We start from the raw sequence: 19,807 nt of genomic DNA, 5'->3' as shown, positions 1-19,807 counted from the left end.
ATAATCGGCCGTTGGACAGTCTGGCGAGGTCAGTGACTCGAAGTCTGTTCGGTGCGTTCGGCTGCCGTCGTTCCGTCTCGAGGGGCCGCCGGCCTTCATTTTGGCCGATGTGACATGAGAATGAAAATGACAGAGTCAGCAACTGCATGGCCTATTTCTCGCTTAAAATGTTTTCATAAACACGTTTCGTGAACTGTTTTAGTACAACACGAGATCGTATTCTGAACAAGCCGCCATGACAGTCTGTCTTTGAATTTCGGAAGAAAACAGACCCACGCGGACGTTCGTCGTCCAATCAGCTGCCGGTTTTCATTTTTGGGCAACAATACAGATTAGCCCCGCCTGCGTTATGGAGACGTATTACGCCTCGTCTCTTCGGTGTTTTCTGAGGCATTTCTTTGACCAACTCGGGGAGACTGATCAGTCCAACTGCCTTTTCTGCCGACGGTTACCGTCTGGTTGGTGTGTAAGCAGCTCAAAGCTCTCTTTGATAGCAGGAACATGCTCAGTGCTGCTGGAAAACTTTTGTCTTTGTTGGACTTTACCCATTCTGACCCTTTTTTTCTTAAAAACGCACATATTATTCTATGGTAAGGCCCTCGTATCCACACCACTCCGGCTAACAGTAGTGTCGATGTAGCCTTGGTAAATAATTAAGAGGTAGAATATTCTCCCCGCCGGGAATCGAACCCCGGTCTTCCGCGGTGACAGGCGGAGATACTGTCCACTATACTAACGAGGAATGCCCGGAGTACTAAATTTGGCCGCCACTCGCTAGGTGGCGCTTATTACATCATTTAGGCGACAGTGACTACATGTAGAAACATTTAGGTTTACTATATATTCACTGTCAGTCATATCCATGACAGAGCAGCTGTGACTGAATCCTGTTTAACATATCTATGTGTCAAAAATAGACATGTCAAACGGCATTTTGAACATTTGCAGTAAATGTGAATGGTGCATTTCCCGACGAACATGTGGAAAACCTTTCGGGCCGGTTTCAGAGTGTAGTGGTTATCACGCTTGCCTAACACGAAAAGGTCCCCTGTTCAAACAGGCGAAACACATTTGTTTGAGTTTACTTTAACAATCAAACTCTGCTGATTTAAAATCTTCAATAACCTGCATGGAAAACTGTCCTGTGTCTTGAAATCGCATTGTGGGCTCCACCGTTTCCATAGTGCACTAGTCATCAAGCATTCGCCTGATACGAAAATGTCTCTGGGTGGAAAGTACATTTGTTTTCATTTGATTACACTGACTAATGAAATCAAATGATTCAGCCAAATCAGCCGGGCAGAAACAGAGAACTTTGGAACGTAATGCAGACACCCACGCCAGTCATGTCTTATCGTTAGGTAAGCTTGCATGCCTTTCAGTAGCAGTTCCACTCTCATGGTTGGTCCAAGCAAATAAATCCCTGGGCTTACTTTTCAAGTTGTTCTTTCTCCAAATTATTATCAGGATTTGAATAACATAATTGAGCATATTAATAAAAAATATTTAAAATGCTTTGCGTAATTCTTTTGCTCATTATTGTTCTTAGCCTTTGTTCTTACCTTTCGTGGAGCTCCCCAACCCTTCGGCCTCATTGATGTTGTTTAATGTTTCCGCCGATGCCTTGCTCGTGGCTCATAAACCACGATCTGTGTTGCATATCACCCACAACATGCTCAGTCATAATCGGCTTGGAGGGATAGGGACCTGAAACTTGAATTGAAACATACCTGCTATCCCTCCTATGACTTGTTAGTTTTTTTAATTCTGTGGCCCCGGAAGGAAGGGCCCCAAACGTGATGCCAAAGGGAAATCAGTGATGCTTACTTGGACACACCCAAATCCTCAAGTCAGTAGATTGAAATTTGGAATTAATTTAGGCCCCGCTCCTTTGAACTTGATGTAGAGAGTCCCGTAGCACTAACACGACTGACTGAGGGCTAGGAAAATGGGACCGACCTATAACCCCTTCCTGCAAGTTAGCTCCTTAGAAGGTCCACCCCGGTGGGAGATATATTTGATAGAGCTTGAAAGCTTTCCATTGGTGTGTCCCATATCTCAAGTGCTTCTGGTTGGGATTTATGACCTTTAAAAGGTAGAAAGTACTCAACCCTTTAACACCCTAGCTCTGAGTTAGGAGCGGAGCTTTGTTCCAATATGGCTGCACTCCAGCTCCTGTAGACCTTCCCAGATGCGGAGAACGTACGCAGGAAATGACCTTGTAGTATTTGCTCAAACCAAAAGCGTGAGGTTATATAAGTTTCATGGACCCAATTTTTTGGGACAGACAGAGCTCCTATCCAAAACAACACCAAGGTTCTGACATATGTTGTAAAGATCCCCAGGGTGGGAATAGTTGCCCTCGTGACCCAAGCACCTTGTGTTCCTGAGTATTGGACCTTATATTTTGAAGTAAATACAGGCAACATTGAGGGTTGAAAAATATTATATAGAAAGAAACAGAAAGTAATGAATGAAAGTATGACATGCAACTCCAGGTTTCATTGTGTATAGGGGATCAGCTGGTACTCTCTAAGTGTCTTTGAAATATGAGCATTTTAATTTTTCCTAGATTTCAACTAGAGGGCAACCCCATAGAGGGGAACTTGAACCAATTCAGGCCCCATTACTTTGGACAGGAAGGGTGGGCTTCTCGCTTCAAAGATGTCCACGCTCTTTTTCAAGGTATTGTTGTTTTTGATCCTGTGGCCCCAAAGGGAAGGGGCCCTTAAACCCGATGCCAAAAGGAAATCAGTGCGGACTTACCTGGACATCACACCAGCAACTTCAAGCTGTAGATTGGAAATTCTTAAACCTAATCAGCCCCCGCTTGGAACCTCTTTGATCGTGAGAGAGTCCCGCGTAAGGCAACTGCTATGATCGACTGACTGAGGGCTACAGGGAAAATGCTGAACCGAGGCCTATAAACCCCTTCCGCTGCTGCTAGCCCCAGAAGGGCTTCACCTGCTGGTGGGAGATATTTGTTAGAGCTTCTGAAAGCTTCCATTGGTACCCGTCCCATATTCTAAGTGCTTCGGTTGGGGATTGTCACTCCTTTAAAAAGGTAGAAAAATCTCAACCTTTAACACCCCAGTTTGGACAGGAAGGGCGGAGCTTTTGATTCCATTAAGCGGTCACTCCAGCTCCTGTAGACCTTCCGTAGATTCCTGGTCAAGACTGTACTGCAAAATGACCTTGTTGGCATTTTTGCTCAAACCGGAACTATGCTCTGAGGTTAAGTATAAGTTTTCATGGACCCAATGTTTTAAGGACCAGAGCCTCGAACCTAAAACAAGGGGCTACCCACCTGGTTCTGATATATAGGTAAAGATCCCAGGGCTGGTCGGGAAACAGTTGGGGTCTCGTCCTGAAGGCACCTTGTAGGCCCCTGAGTTATTGACCTTGCATTTTGAAGGTCAAATACATGGGCATACCCATTGGATGGGTTTTTGAAAATATTATGGGCTCTTGATAACTCAGGAACAGAAAGAACCTACATTGACACTGTGAACCGTATTGATGCATCAACCTCTAGGGTCCCATTGTGTATAGGGATCAGCTCTATACCTCAATTGTCTTTGAAATAGGAGCATTTTAATTCCTCTTTCCTGCAGATTTCCATCTAAGTGAGGGCATCCCCCATAGATGGGAATTCAATTACCCCAGCTCCCCATTACTTTGACAGGGAAGTTGGGTGGCGCTTCGCTTCAAAGATGTCTCACGCCAGCTCGTCGGGCCATTCCCTTCCCACTGATGGCCTTGCTCGTGGCTCTATGTACTCATCGAGTCAAAGTTGCATAGTCTCGGCCTCCCCACCCAATAACATGGCTTCTTGGCTCTTGAATCGGCCGTAATCAAGGATTTAGGGACTCTTGAAACTTGTTTTGGAAACATACCTGCTATCCCTCCTATGACTTGTTAGTTTTTGACCCCTGTGGCCCCAATGGAAGGGCCCCAAACGGGTGGATGCCAAAGGGAAATCAGTGACGCCTCACTTGGACAATGCCACCCAAATCTCAAGTTTCGAGTAGATTGAAATTTGGAATTAATTTAGGCCCCCGCTCTTTGAACCGGACTTTGACGAGATCCCAAGGACCGCTATACCTGACCAGACTGAGGGCTACGGGAAAATGCTGGGACCGAAGCCTATAAACCCTTCACATGCCAAGTTACCCCCAGAAGGGACGCCACCTGCTGGTGGGAGATATATTTAGTTGAGCTTTCGAAAGCTTTCCATTGGTGCCTGTCCCATATCTCTAAGTGCTTCGGGTTGGGGGATTTTATGGACCTTTAAAAGGTAGAAAATCTCAACCCTTTAACACCCTAGCTCTGGACAGGAAGGGGGTGGAGCTTTGGTTCCAATATGGCCGACTCCAGCTCCTGTAGACCTTTCCGTAGATGCCTGGGTCAAGACTGTACTGCGAACTTGACCTTGTTAGCATTTTGCTCAAACCGGAACTATGCTCTTGAGGTTATATAAGTTTTCATGGACCAATGTTTTTGGGACAGACCAGAGCTCGAATCCTAAAGACAAGGGGCTACCAACCTGGTTCTGACATACAGTTGTAAAGATCCCCGGGGCTGGCCGTGGAACAGTTGGGCCCTCACCTTAGCTCCTTGTGTTCTGAGTTATTGGTACCTTTATATTTTGAAAGGACAATCTATGGGCATTCTACTTGATGGGTTTTGAAAAAATATTATAGCTTGATAACTCAGAACAGAAAGTACCTACATTGACACTCATGAACTGTATTGGATGGGCATCAATCTCCAGGCTTCCATTGTGTATAGGGAAACGAGTACCTCTCACTGTCTCTTGGGGAAATATGGAGCATGTAATTTTGGCTTCCAGATTTCCATCTATGAGGGCATCCCCGATAGATGGGAATTTGGAATTAACCGAGGCCCCATTACTTTGGACAGGGAGGGGGGGCGCTTCCGCTTCAAAGATGTCCACGCTCAGCCTCGTCGGGCCCTTTCCACGATGCCTTGCTCTCGTGGCTCAGTAACCAACGATCTCAAAGTTGCATATTCGGCTCCCCCACCCAATAACATGTTTTGGCTCATAATCGGCCGCGGGGATTTTAGGGACTTGAAACTTGTTTTGAAACATACCCCTGCTATCCTCCTATGACTGTTAGTTTTGAACCCTGTGGCTGCGAAGGGGGCCCCAAACGTGATGCCAAAGGAAATCAGTGGCACCCCACTCTGGACACACCCCAAATCTCAAGTCAGTAGGTTTGAAATTTGGAAATTAATTTAGGCCCCCGCTCTTGGAACCTTTTGACGTTAGAGAGTCCCCAAGGCGCATTCGTTACTGGACGACTGACTGAGGGCTAAGGAAATGCTGGGACCGCGAGCCTATAACCCCTTCCGTTGCCAAGTTAGCCCTAGGAAGGGCGCCACCTGCTGGTGGGAGATATATTTGTTAGAGCTTTCTGAAAGGCACTTTCCATTGGTGCCTGTCCCATATCTCTAGAGTTCCGGTTGTGGATTTGGTTACCTTTAAAAAGGTAGAAAATCTCAACCTTTAAACACCCCCTAGCTCTGGACAGGAAGGGGGCGGAGCTTTGGTTCGGCCATTATGGCCGGACCCAGCTCCTGTAGACCTTTCCGTAGATGCCTGGGTCAAGACTATTGACACTGTAGACGACCGTTGTTAGCATTTTGCTCAAGTCCGGGAACTATGCTCTGAGGTTATATAAGTTTTCATGGACCCAATGTTTTTGGGACAGACCAGAGCTCGAACCCAAAACAAGGGGCGTACCGACCTGGTTCCTGACATATGTTGTAAAGATCCCGAGGGCTGCGAACAGTTGGGCCCTCGTCCTTAGCACCTATGTTCCTGAGTTATTGACCTTTATATTTTGAACGTCAAATCCATGGGCATAAATCTATTTGATGGGTTTTTGGAAAAAATATTATAATTTGATAACTCACTAGAAAAGTACCTCACATTGACACTGTGAACTGTATTGGATGCATCAATCTCCAGGCTTCCATTGTGTATAGGGACTCAGCTTGGTACCTCACACTGTCTTGAAATATGAGCATTTTAATTTCTTCCCAGATTTACCCATGAGGGCATCCCCGATAGATGGGAATTTGGAATTAATTCAGGCCCCCATTACTTTGGACAGGGAAGGGTGGCGCCCTCCAAAGATGTCCACGCTCAGCTCTCGGGCCCTTTCCACCGATGCCTTGCTCTGTGGCTCTGTACCATCGATTCAAAAGTTGCATATTTCACTCTCCCCACCCAATAACATGTTTTTGGCTCATAATCGGCCGTACGCGAGGATTTAGGGGACTCTGAAACTTGTTTTGAAACATACCTGCTATCCTCCTATGACTTGTTAGTTTTTTGACCCTGTGGCCCCAAAGGAAGGGGCCCCAAACGTGATGCCAAAGGAAATCAGTGGACGCTTACCTGGACACACCCAAATCTCAAGTCAGTAGATTGAAATTTTGGAATTAATTTAGGCCCCCGCTTTTGGAACCTTTATCAGAGAGTCCCGCCAAAGCACCGCATCGACTGACTGAGGGCTACGGAAAAATGCTGGGACCGAGCCTTATAACCCCTTCCGTGCAAGTTAGCCCCAGAAGGGCGCCACCTGCTGGTGGGAGATATATTTGTTAGAGCTTTCTTGAAAGCTTTCCATTGGTGCCTGTCCCATATCTCTAAGTGCTTCGGTTGGGGATTTATGACCTTTAAAAGGTAGAAAATCTCAACCTTTAACACCCCTAGCTCTGGACAGGAAGGGGCGGAGCTTTGGTTCCACATATGGCCGACTCCAGCTCCTGTAGACCTTCCGTAGATGCCTGGGTCAAGACTGTACCGTAAAATGACCTTGTTAGCATTTTTGCCTCAAACGGGAACTATGCTCTGAGGTTATATAAGTTTTCATGGACCCAATGTTTTTTGGGACAGACCAGAGCTCGAACCTAAAACAAGGGGCTACCGACCTGGTTCTGACATATGTTGTAAAGATCCCCGAGGGCTGTCGGGAACAGTGGGCGGCCTCGTCCTTAGCACCTTGTGTTCCTGAGTTATTGACCTTTATATTTTGAAGGTCAAATACATGGGCATACCCATTGATGGGTTTTGAAAAAATATTATACTTGATAACCCAGAACAGAAAGTACCTACATTGACACTGTGAACTGTATTGTATGCATCAATCTCCAGGCTTCCATTGTGTATAGGGATCAGCTTGGTACCTCTCACTGTCTTTGAAATATGAGCATTTTAATTTCTTCCAGATTTCCATCTATGAGGGCATCCCCGATAGATGGGAATTTGGAATTAATTCAGGCCCCCATTACTTTGGACAGGGAAGGGGTGGCGCTTCGCTTCAAAGATGTCCAGCCAGCCAGCTCGGGCTCCTTCGCACATTGCCTTGCTCGTGGCTCTGCACCATCGATTCAAAAGTTGCATATTCGCCCTCCCCCACCCAATAACATGTTTTTGGCTCATAATCGGCGTGGCGAGGATTTAGGGACTTGAAACTTGTTTTGAAACATACCTGCTATCCTCCTATGACTTGTTAGTTTTTTGACCCTGTGGCCCCAAAGGAAGGGCCCCCAAACGCGGATGCCAAAGGAAATCAGTGACGCCTACTCTGGACACACCCAAATCTCGAAGTCAGTAGATTGAAATTTGGAATTAATTTAGGCCCCCGTTCTTTGGAACCTTTTGACGCGAGAGTCCCGCAAGGCACCGTTACGATCGACTGACTGAGGGCTACGGAAAAATGCTGGGACCGAGCCTATAACCCCTTCCGTGCCAAGTTAGCCCCAGAAGGGCGCCACCTGCTGGTGGGAGATATATTTGTTAGAGCTTCTGAAAGCTTTCCATTGGTGCCTGTCCCATAACTCTAAGTGCTTCGGTTGGGGATTTATGACCTTTAAAAAGGTAGAAAATCTCAACCTTTTAACACCCCTAGCTCTGGACAGGAAGGGGGCGGAGCTTTGGTTCCAATATGGCCGACTCCAGCTCCTGTAGACCTTTCCGCAGATGCCTGGGTCAAGACTGTACCGTGAAAATGACCTTGTTAGCATTTTGTGCTCAAAACCGGAACTATGCTCTGAGGTTATATAAGTTTTCATGGACCCAATGTTTTTGGGACAGACCAGAGCTCAAACCTAAAACAAGGGGCTACCGACCTGGTTCTGACATATGTTGTAAAGATCCCCGAGGGCTGTCGGGAACAGTTGGGCCCCTCGGCCCTTAGCACCTTGTGTTCCTGAGTTATTGACCTTTATATTTTGAAGGTCAAATACATGGGCATACCCATTGATGGGTTTTGAAAAAATATTATACTTGATAACTCAGAACAGAAAGTACCTACATTGACACTGTGAACTGTATTGTATGCATCAATCTCCAGGCTTCCATTGTGTATAGGGATCAGCTTGGTACCTCTCACTGTCTTTGAAATATGAGCTTTTTAATTTCTTTTCCAGATTTCCATCTATGAGGGCATCCCCCATAGATGGGAATTTGAATTAATTCAGGCCCCCATTACTTTGGACAGGAAGGGTGGCGCTCGCTTCAAAGATGTCCACGCCAGCTCGTCGGGCCCTTCCTCACGATGCCTTGCTCGTGGCTCTGCGCAACCATCGATTCAAAAGTTGCATATCTCGCCCCCCCCACCCCCCCCCCCAATAACATGTTTTTGGCTCATAATCGCCGTGCGCAGGATTTAGGGACTTGAAACTTGTTTTGAAACATACCTGCTATCCTCCTATGACTTGTTAGTTTTTTGACCCTGTGGCCCCAAAGGAAGGGCCCCCAAACGTGATGCCAAAGGAAATCAGTGACGCCTACTCTGCACACACCCAAATCTCAAGTCAGTAGATTGAAATTTGGAATTAATTTAGGCCCCCGTTCTTTGGAACCTTTTGACGTGAGAGTCCCGCAAGGCACCGCTAGCATCGACTGACTGAGGGCTACGGAAAAATGCTGGGACCGAGCCTATAACCCCTTCCTCTACAAGTTAGCCCTAGAAGGGCGCCACCTGCTGGTGGGAGATATATTTGTTAGAGCTTTCTGAAAGCTTTCCATTGGTGCCTGTCCCATATCTCTAAGTGCTTCGGTTGGGGATTTATGACCTTTAAAAAGGTAGAAAATCTCAACCTTTAACACCCCCTAGCTCTGGACAGGAAGGGGCGGAGCTCCTGGTTCCACATGGCCGACTCCAGCTCCTGTAGACCTTTCCGTAGAGCCTGGGTCAAGACTGTACTGTAAAATGACCTTGTTAGCATTTTTGCTCAAACCGAACTATGCTCTGAGGTTATATAAGTTTTCATGGACCCAATGTTTTTGGGACAGACCAGAGCTCGAACCTAAAACAAGGGCTACCGACCTGGTTCTGACATATGTTGTAAAGATCCCCCGAGGGCTGTCGGGAACAGTTGGGCCCCTCGTCCTTAGCACCTTGTGTTCCTGAGTTATTGACCTTTATATTTTGAAGGTCAAATCCATGGGCATACCCATTGATGGGTTTTGAAAAAATATTATACTTGATAACTCAGAACAGAAAGTACCTACATTGACACTGTGAACTGTATTGTATGCATCAATCTCCAGGCTTCCATTGTGTATAGGGATCAGCTTGGTACCTCTCACTGTCTTTGAAATATGAGCATTTTAATTTCTCTCCAGATTTCCATCTATGAGGGCATCCCCCCGATAGATGGGAATTTGGAATTAATTCAGGCCCCCATTACTTTGGACAGGAAGGGTGGCGCTCGGTTTCAAAGATGTCCACGCCAGCTCGTCGGGCCCTTTCCTCACGATGCCTTGCTCGGTGGGTTCCATGGCACATCGATTCAAAAGTTGCATATTCGCCCTCCCCACCCAATAACATGTTTTTGGCTCATAATCGCGGTCCGCAGGATTTAGGGACTTGAAACTTGTTTTGAAACATACCTGCTATCCCTCCTATGACTTGTTAGTTTTTTGACCCTGTGGCCCCAAAGGAAGGGCCCCAAACGTGATGCCAAAGGAAATCAGTGACGCCCTACTCTGGACACACCCAAATCTCAAGTCAGTAGATTGAAATTTGGAATTAATTTAGGGCCCCCGTTCTTTGGAACCTTTTGACGGAGAGTCCCGCAAGGCACCGCTATGATCGACTGACTGAGGGCTACGGAAAAATGCTGGGACCGAGCCTATAACCCCTTCCGTTGCCAAGTTAGCCCCTAGAAGGGCGTCACCTGCTGGTGGGAGATATATTTGTTAGAGCTTTCTGAAAGCTTTCCATTGGTGCCTGTCCCATATCTCTAAGTGCTTCGGTTGGGGATTTATGACCTTAAAAAGGTAGAAAATCTCAACCTTTAACACCCCTAGCTCTGGACAGGAAGGGGCGGGAGCTTTGGTTCCACATGGCCGACTCCAGCTCCTGTAGACCTTCCGTAGATGCCTGGGTCAAGACTGTACCGTGAAAATGACCTTGTTAGCATTTTTGCTCAAACCGGAACTATGCTCTGAGGTTATATAAGTTTTCATGGACCCAATGTTTTTGGGACAGACCAGAGCTCGAACCTAAAACAAGGGGCTACCGACCTGGTTCTGACATATATTGTATAAGATCCCCTAGGGCTGTCGGGAACAGTTGGGCCCTCGTCCTTAGCACCTTGTGTTCCTGAGTTATTGACCTTTATATTTTGAAGGTCAAATCCATGGGCATACCCATTGATGGGTTTTGAAAAAATATTATACTTGATAACTCAGAACAGAAAGTACCTACATTGACACTGTGAACTGTATTGTATGCATCAATCTCCAGGCTTCCATTGTGTATAGGGATCAGCTTGGTACCTCTCACTGCTCTTTGAAATATGAGCATTTTAATTTCTTCCAGATTTCCATCTATGAGGGCATCCCCCCGATAGATGGGAATTTGGAATTAATTCAGGCCCCCATTACTTTGGACAGGAAGAGGGTGGCGCTTCAAAGATGTCCACGCTCAGCCTGTCGGGCCCCTTCCTCGCCGATGCCTTGCTCGTGGCTCTGCAACCATCGACACAAAGTTGCATATTCGCCCTCCCCCACCCAATAACATGTTTTTGGCTCATAATCGGCCGTACGAGGATTTAGGGACTTGAAACTTGTTTTGAAACATACCTGCTATCCCTCCTATGACTTGTTAGTTTTTTGACCCTGTGGCCCCAAAGGAAGGGCCCCAAACGTGATGCCAAAGGAAATCAGTGACGCCTACTCTGGACACACCCAAATCTCAAGTCAGTAGATTGAAATTTGGAATTAATTTAGGCCCCCGTCTTTGGAACCTTTTGACGAGAGAGTCCCGCAGCAAGGCACCGCTAGTGACGACTGACTGAGGGCTACGGAAAAATGCTGGGACCGAGCCTATAACCCCTTCCGTTGCCAAGTTAGCCCTAGAAGGGCGCCACCTGCTGGTGGGAGATATATTTGTTAGAGCTTTCTGAAAGCTTTCCATTGGTGCCTGTCCCATATCTCTAAGTGCTTCGGTTGGGGATTTATGACCTTTAAAAAGGTAGAAAATCTCAACACTTTAACACCCCTAGCTCTGGACAGGAAGGGGGCGGAGCTTTGGTTCCACATGGCGGACTCCAGCTCCTGTAGACCTTTCCGCAGATGCCTGGGTCAAGACTGTACCGTAAAATGACCTTGTTAGCATTTTTGCTCAAACCGAACTATGCTCTGAGGTTATATAAGTTTTCATGGACCCAATGTTTTTGGGACAGACCAGAGCTCGAACCTAAAACAAGGGGCTACCGACCTGGTTCTGACATATGTTGTAAAGATCCCCTCGAGGGCTGTCGGGAACAGTTGGGCCCTCGGCCCTAGCTAGCACCTTGTGTTCCTGAGTTATTGACCTTTATATTTTGAAGGTCAAATCCATGGGCATACCCATTGATGGGTTTTGAAAAAATATTATAACTTGATAACTCAGAACAGAAAGAATTACCTACATTGACACTGTGAACTGTATTGTATGCATCAATCTCCAGGCTTCCATTGTGTATAGGGATCAGCTTGGTACCTCTCACTGTCTTTAAAATATGAGCATTTTAATTTCTTTCCTCCAGATTTCCATCTATGAGGGCATCCCCCGATAGATGGGAATTTGGAATTAATTCAGGCCCCCATTACTTTGGACAGGAAGGGGGGTGGCCGGCTTCAAAGATGTCCACGCCAGCTCGTCGGGCCCTTCGCCGATGCCTTGCTCGTGGCTCTAAGCGCACCATCGATTCAAAAGTTGCATATTCGCCCCTCCCCACCCAATAACATGTTTTTGGCTCATAACGGGTCGCGGCGAGGATTTAGGGACTTGAAACTTGTTTTGAAACATACCTGCTATCCCTCCTATGACTTGTTAGTTTTTTGACCCTGTGGCCCCAAAGGAAGGGCCCCAAACGTGATGCCAAAGGAAATCAGTGACGCTTACTCTCTGCACACACCCAAATCTCAAGTCAGTAGATTGAAATTTGGAATTAATTTAGGCCCCCGCTTCTTTGGAACCTTGATTTCGAGAGAGTCCCGCAAGGCACCGCTAGTGACGACTGACTGAGGGCTACGGAAAAATGCTGGGACCGAGCCTATAAACCCTTCCGTTGCAGTTAGCCCTAGAAGGGCGCCACCTGCTGGTGGGAGATATATTTGTTAGAGCTTTCTGAAAGCTTTCCATTGGTGCCTGTCCCATATCTCTAAGTGCTTCGGTTGGGGGATTTATGACCTTTAAAAAGGTAGAAAATCTCAACCTTTAACACCCCCTAGCTCTGGACAGGAAGGGGGCGGAGCTTTGGTTCCAATATGGCCGACTCCAGCTCCTGTAGACCTTTCCCGTAGATGCCTGGGTCAAGACTGTACCGTGAAATGACCTTGTTAGCATTTTTGCTCAGACCGGAACTATGCTCTGAGGTTATATAAGTTTTCATGGACCCAATGTTTTTGGGACAGACCAGAGCTCGAACCTAAAACAAGGGGCTACCGAACCTGGTTCTGACATATGTTGTAAAGATCCCCGAGGGCTGTCGGGAACAGTTGGGGCCCTCGCTCCTTAGCACCCTTGTGTTCCTGAGTTATTGACCTTTATATTTTGAAGGTCAAATCCATGGGCATACCCATTGATGGGTTTTGAAAAAATATTATACTTGATAACTCAGAACAGAAAGTACCTACATTGACACTGTGAACTGTATTGTATGCATCAATCTCCAGGCTTCCATTGTGTATAGGGATCAGCTTGGTACCTCTCACTGTCTTTGAAATATGAGCATATTTTCCTTCCCAGATTTCCATCTATGAGGGCATCCCCTCGTAGATGGGAATTTGAATTAATTCAGGCCCCCATTACTTTGGACAGGGAAGGGTGGCGCCGCTTCAAAGATGTCCACGCCAGCTCGCTCGGGGCCCTTCTCCGATGCCTTGCGCTTCGTGGCTTCTGCACCATCGATTCAAAAGTTGCATTATCCGCCCCTCCCCCCACCCAATAACATGTTTTTGGCTCATAATCGTCGCTGCGAGGATTTAGGGACTTGAAACTTGTTTTGAAACATACCTGCTATCCCTCCTATGACTTGTTAGTTTTTTGACCCTGTGGCCCCAAAGGAAGGGCCCCAAACGTGATGCCAAAGGAAATTCAGTGACGCTTACTCTGGACACACCCAAATCTCAAGTCAGTAGATTGAAATTTGGAATTAATTTAGGCCCCCGTTCTTTGGAACCTTTTGAGCGGAGAGTCCCGCAAGGCAATCGCTAGCAACGACTGACTGAGGGCTACGGAAAAATGCTGGGACTGGAGCCTATAACCCCTTCCTCAAGGCTGTTAGCCCCTAGAAGGGCGCCACCTGCTGGTGGGAGATATATTTGTTAGAGCTTTCTGAAAGCTTTCCCATTGGTGCCTGTCCCATATCTCTAAGTGCTCTGGTTGGGGATTTATGACCTTTAAAAAGGTAGAAAATCTCAACCTTTAACACCCCCTAGCTCTGGACAGGAAGGGGGCGGAGCTTTTGTTCACAATGGCCGACTCCAGCTCCTGTAGACCTTCCGCATGCCTGGGTCAAGACTGTACCGTAAAATGACCTTGTTAGCATTTTTGCTCAAACCGGAACTATGCTCTGAGGTTATATAAGTTTTCATGGACCCAATGTTTTTGGGACAGACCAGAGCTCGAACCTAAAACAAGGGGCTACCGACCTGGTTCTGACATATGTTGTAAAGATCCCCGAGGGCTGTCGGGAACAGTTGGGCCCCCGTCCTTAGCAGCTCCTTGTGTTCCTGAGTTATTGACCTTTATATTTTGAAGGTCAAATCCATGGGCATACCCATTGATGGGTTTTGAAAAAATATTATACTTGATAACTCAGAACAGAAAGTACCTACATTGACACTGTGAACTGTATTGTATGCATCAATCTCCAGGCTTCCATTGTGTATAGGGATCAGCTTGGTACCTCTCACTGTCTTTAAAATATGAGCATTTTAATCTCTCTTCCAGATTTCCATCTATGAGGGCATCCCCGATAGATGGGAATTTGGAATTAATTCAGGCCCCCATTACTTTGGACAGGAGGGGGCGAGGCTTCGGTTCAAAGATGTCCACACCAGCTCCTGTCGGGCCCTTTCCTACGATGCCTTGCTTGGTGGCTCTGCACCATCGATTCAAAAGTTGCATATTCGCCCTCCCCCACCCAATAACATGTTTTTGGCTCATAATCGGCCGCTGCGAGGATTTAGGGACTTGAAACTTGTTTTGAAACATACCTGCTATCCCTCCTATGACTTGTTAGTTTTTGACCCTGTGGCCCCAAAGGAAGGGGCCCCAAACGTGATGCCAAAGGAAATCAGTGACCTTCTACTTGGACACACCCAAATCTCAAGTCAGTAGATTGAAATTTGGAATTAATTTAGGCCCCTCGCTTTGGAACCTTTTGACGTAGAGAGTCCCGCAAGGCACCGCTGCATCGACTGACTGAGGGCTACGGAAAAATGCTGGGACCGAGCCTATAAACCCTTCCGTCGCCAAGTTAGGCCCCCAGAAGGGCGCCACCCGCTGGTGGGAGATATATTTGTTAGAGCTTCTGAAAGCTTTCCATTGGTGCCTGTCCCATATCTCTAAGTGCTGTGGTTGGGGATTTATGACCTTTAAAAAGGTAGAAAATCTCAACCTTTAACACCCCCTAGCTCTGGACAGGAAGGGGCGGGAGCTTTGTTCCACATACCCGACGCCAGCTCCTGTAGACCTTTCCGTGATGCCTGGGTCAAGACTGTACCGTAAAATGACCTTGTTAGCATTTTTGCTCAGACCGGAACTATGCTCTGAGGTTATATAAGTTTTCATGGACCCAATGTTTTTGGGACAGACCAGAGCTCGAACCTAAAACAAGGGGCTACCAACCTGGTTCTGACATATGTTGTAAAGATCCACGCAGGGCTGTCGGGAACAGTTGGGCCCCTCGTGCCAGTTAGCACCTTGTGTTCCTGAGTTATTGACCTTTATATTTTGAAGGTCAAATCCATGGGCATACCCATTGATGGGTTTTGAAAAAAAAATATACTTGATAACTCAGAACAGAAAGTACCTACATTGACACTGTGAACTGTATTGGATGCATCAATCTCCAGGCTTCCATTGTGTATAGGGATCAGCTTGGTACCTCTCACTGTCTTTGAAATATGAGCATTTTAATTTCTTTTTCCAGATTTCCATCTATGAGGGCATCCCCCGATAGATGGGAATTTGGAATTAATTCGGCCCCCATTACTTTGGACAGGAAGGGTGGCGCTTCGCTTCAAAGATGCTCACGCCAGCTCGTCGGGCCCTTTCCTCTCACATGCTGCCTTTGCTCGTGGCTCCTGCGAATTCAACGCATTCAAAAGTTGCATATTCGCCGCCTCCCAACCCAATAACATGTTTTTGGCTCATATTCGCCATGCAGGAGCAAGGGACTTGAAACTTGTTTTGAAACATACCTGGTATCCCTCCTATGACTTGTTAGTTTTTTGACCCTGTGGCCCCAAAGGAAGGGCCCCAAACGTGGTGCCAAAGGAAATCGGTGACGCTTACTCTGGACACACCCAAATCTCAAGTCAGTAGATTGAAATTTGGAATTAATTTAGGCCCCCGTCTTTTGGAACCTTTTGACGTAGAGAAACCCGCAAGGCACCGCTATGCATTGACTGACTGAGGGCTACGGAACAATGCTGGGACCGGGCCTATAACCCCTTCCGTTGCCAGTTAGCCCCAGAAGGGCGTCACCTGCTGGTGGGAGATATATTTGTTAGAGCTTCTTTGAAAGCCTTCCATTGGTTCCTGTCCCATATCTCTAAGTGCTTCGTTTGGGGATTTATGACCTTTAAAATGGTAGAAAATCTCAACCTTTAACACCCCCTAGCTCTGGAGAGGAAGGTGGTGGAAGTTTTGTTCAAAGATGGCAAGGCTCAGGTCGTTCTTGCCCTTTCCGACAATGCCATCATATGGACTGAAGGACTCCAGAAATAGTCTTTATAACAAATATGATAACCAAAAGTTACACTACAAATTGCTACCAATAAACTCCAAATGACCTGCATTGTGCTCCTAAAAAGGTCCTGGAGAAACATTTTCCAAGAAAAAACAAATTGCTCATGGTTCTAACGCACCCATGCTTCAAAACTAGCTAATTCTTCCAACCCCCACATCAATTTAGGGCTGCGTTTCTTTAGGGCATATTTGGGGCAAAACAAACTGTTAGAGACTTAGGACCCACCGAATTTGGCTGATTTCTGTTGTCGGAATGGGAGAGCTGGCCAATTTTGACACTTTTGACACTAAAGAAAGTCAAACAATTATTTAAAACACCTGGTGAAGATTTGGCTTTTAACTATAATATCTGACATTTTTTGGAATTGCAGATTGAGGCCATGAAAATGGGATATAGACTTACTACCACTTCTCGCTGATTGCTGTGGTCGCTGTTGGTTAAGTGTGTCAATTTTGACACTTCTGGCATAACAGGAAGTCGTTAACCACTTAAATAGAATATATGGTGAAGTTTCAACTTTTAACAATAATATCTGACTTTTTTTGGAATTATAGATTGAAATCTGGAATTTTTAATTTTTAAAGTTAGACTGCCATCCAGTGGTCAAAAAATATATGACATGATATTTTATTTATATAAATTGAAATATGGAATATGGAAGAAAAATATGGAATATGGAATTTTGGAAATTCCAGATTCCTGTCTAATAGATGAAAATCTGTCCTCAAATTATGGAAAGTGATGTTCGCCCATTCATTGTCTATGTGAAAACCCTAACCCTAACCCTAACCCTAACCCTAACCCTAACCCTAAACCCTAACCGTGCTCTTTAGCCTAACCATAACCTGGTGTTTTTCAATCTGGCCTAACCCAGTGCTTCTTCGCCTAACCATAACCAATTGGTTTTCAACACAACTCCAAACCAAAGACCTCTTGGTCCATCTTTATTGTCTTTTGACTTTCCCAGGCTTACCCACGCGGGTCTCCGTGGTGCCTTTATCTCCATTTCTAGGCTAATCCCATGTGGTCTCCATGGTAAGCCTTCACTTTGGCTTTTGGGCAACCCCATCGGGTCTCTCGTGGTACGCCTGGATTTCCTTTTCCAGGCTGATCCCATGCGGTCTCCATGGTAAGCCTCCTCCATCTCTACAGCTCTAACCAAGGGTCTTTGAACCAAATTTGAAGCACTTTTTCCCATCTCGTTAAAGTTTAACATAACAGAGATTAGATGCCAAATTGTTTGTGGACTGGGGTCCCTCTGTGGGGACGGGGTCGCTTGGTTGTGTGGATGTGGCCTGGTTTGTGCTTAAGATGACTTCAATACCCATGGTTTCCATGGTGAGTTTTCATCTTCCTTACAAAAACCCTTACCCAGCCCGTACCGACCGCATCGGCCGCCTTGTGGCTCTGTCCCTCGCATGGATTCCACCCACTTTCACCAGGCACTAATTACAACCTTACAAATAGCATTTTTGCTGAATGCAATCATCACAGTCATGTTGGAGGATCTTACATACTCATTAAGCAATGTTTTGCATTTTCCTGGACTGGTGACAGATGCTTGGTGGCATTGTGGCATATTGCGGTCTTGTTGATCTCTACCTGCTGTAGCATAGCTCTGTTAGCTCGAGGATTTACTCATTGCTGGCTGTCTTTGCGTTTGGACATGCACGGCTAATGGAGGGCACGATAGTCCCACCTGAGTTTCCTCACAAACCTTTAGGCCTTGTAAGGCATGGTTACAGCTTTTGAGCTTCATACCGCTCCCACAAAAGCCTGTTAAGTTATCTGTATACTGCTCCACACCATCCTACAGCCACTTGACCTCCATGATTGTATACAGTGGAATTTATAACTCAATTCCCTATAATTCCACTCTTTTCTGGCCCTTTAAAAGCCCATTGGAGCATAAAAGGCTTTAGCCACGCCCACTGATGCATACTTAATAGATTGGAGTGATTTTTCACCTTTTCTACTCACTTTTCACCACCATACTAATGTCTAATCGACACCAAATTGATCCATTTTGCCATGTGCTTCCTTCCTAGTGTTCCTTTTGCACTTTAAGGCCTTTTTAGGTTTTAGTGTTGAAACCATGACACAGCAGACTGGTGCAGGTGAAGACAGCACAGCACAGCCTGTTCATGTCCTTTTGGACTCTAACAGTGCCTCCTGTAGTTGAGCGGTGTATGGAACACAGGAAGTGATCACATGCTTTGAACTTATTCTATTTTCAGAGGTTCAAGTGGATCCGGTGGTAAGTGATAATTGTATATTGCTTTTTATATTTTATGCATCTGATTTTCTGATCATTTTCACTTTACTAAGGTATTGTTATATCTAGACTGTGAATAATAAAAATAATAAATATAAAACTAACCTCAAATGTTTCCAATGGCTAATGGGCTACGACACTCGGGGGTCTGATCAACCTCTTGAGGGCCACCCTCGGATGAAGGTGTACAGTGATAATGGCCGAACACCTGATGACTCTGAGGTCCACTGCTGATGATGTGTCCCACAATTTGCATTAAATCTTAATAAGAATGTGTGAAAGACTGTTTGTCATTTTGCAGGACATAATCAGAATAGGACCCAGAGATAATGTTTTTGGCTCTTGACCTAAACTTAATTAAGTGGTTTTTAGCCTAACATTACCTAAGATTTTTTAATCTAACCATAACTAAATGCTTTCTAGCCTAACATAACCCAAGATTTTTTAATCTAAACCATAACCAAGTGCTTTCTAGCCTAACCATAACCCAAGCTTTTTTAATCTAACCATAACCAAGTGCTTTCTAGCCTAACCATAACCCAAGATGTTTTAATCTAACCATAACCAAGTGCTCTTTAGCCTAACCATAACCTGGTGTTTTTCAATCTGGCGGCCAACCCAGTGCTTCTTCGCCTAACCATAACCAATTGGTTTTCAACACAACCCAAACCAAAGACCTCTTGGTCCATCTTTATTGTCTTTTGACTTTCCCAGGCTTACCCCACGTGGTTTCCGTGGTGCCTTTATCTCCATTTCTAGGCTAATCCCATGTGGTCTCCATGGTAGGCCTTCACTTTGGCTTTTGGGCAACCCGCGGGTCTCCGTGGTACGCCTGGATTTCCTTTTCCAGGCTGACCCCATGCGGTCTCCATGGTAAGCCTCCTCCATCTCTACAGCTCTAACCAAGGGTCTTTGAACCAAATTTGAAGCACTTTTTCCCATCTCGTTAAAGTTTAACATAACACAGATTAGATGCCAAATTGTTTGTGGACTGGGGTCCCTCTGTGGGACGGGGCGCTT

Source organism: Perca fluviatilis, chromosome 18 (genome assembly GCF_010015445.1).
Source record: "Perca fluviatilis chromosome 18, GENO_Pfluv_1.0, whole genome shotgun sequence".
Lineage (NCBI taxonomy): Eukaryota > Metazoa > Chordata > Actinopteri > Perciformes > Percidae > Perca > Perca fluviatilis.
Note: the sequence above shows the minus strand (reverse complement) of the source record.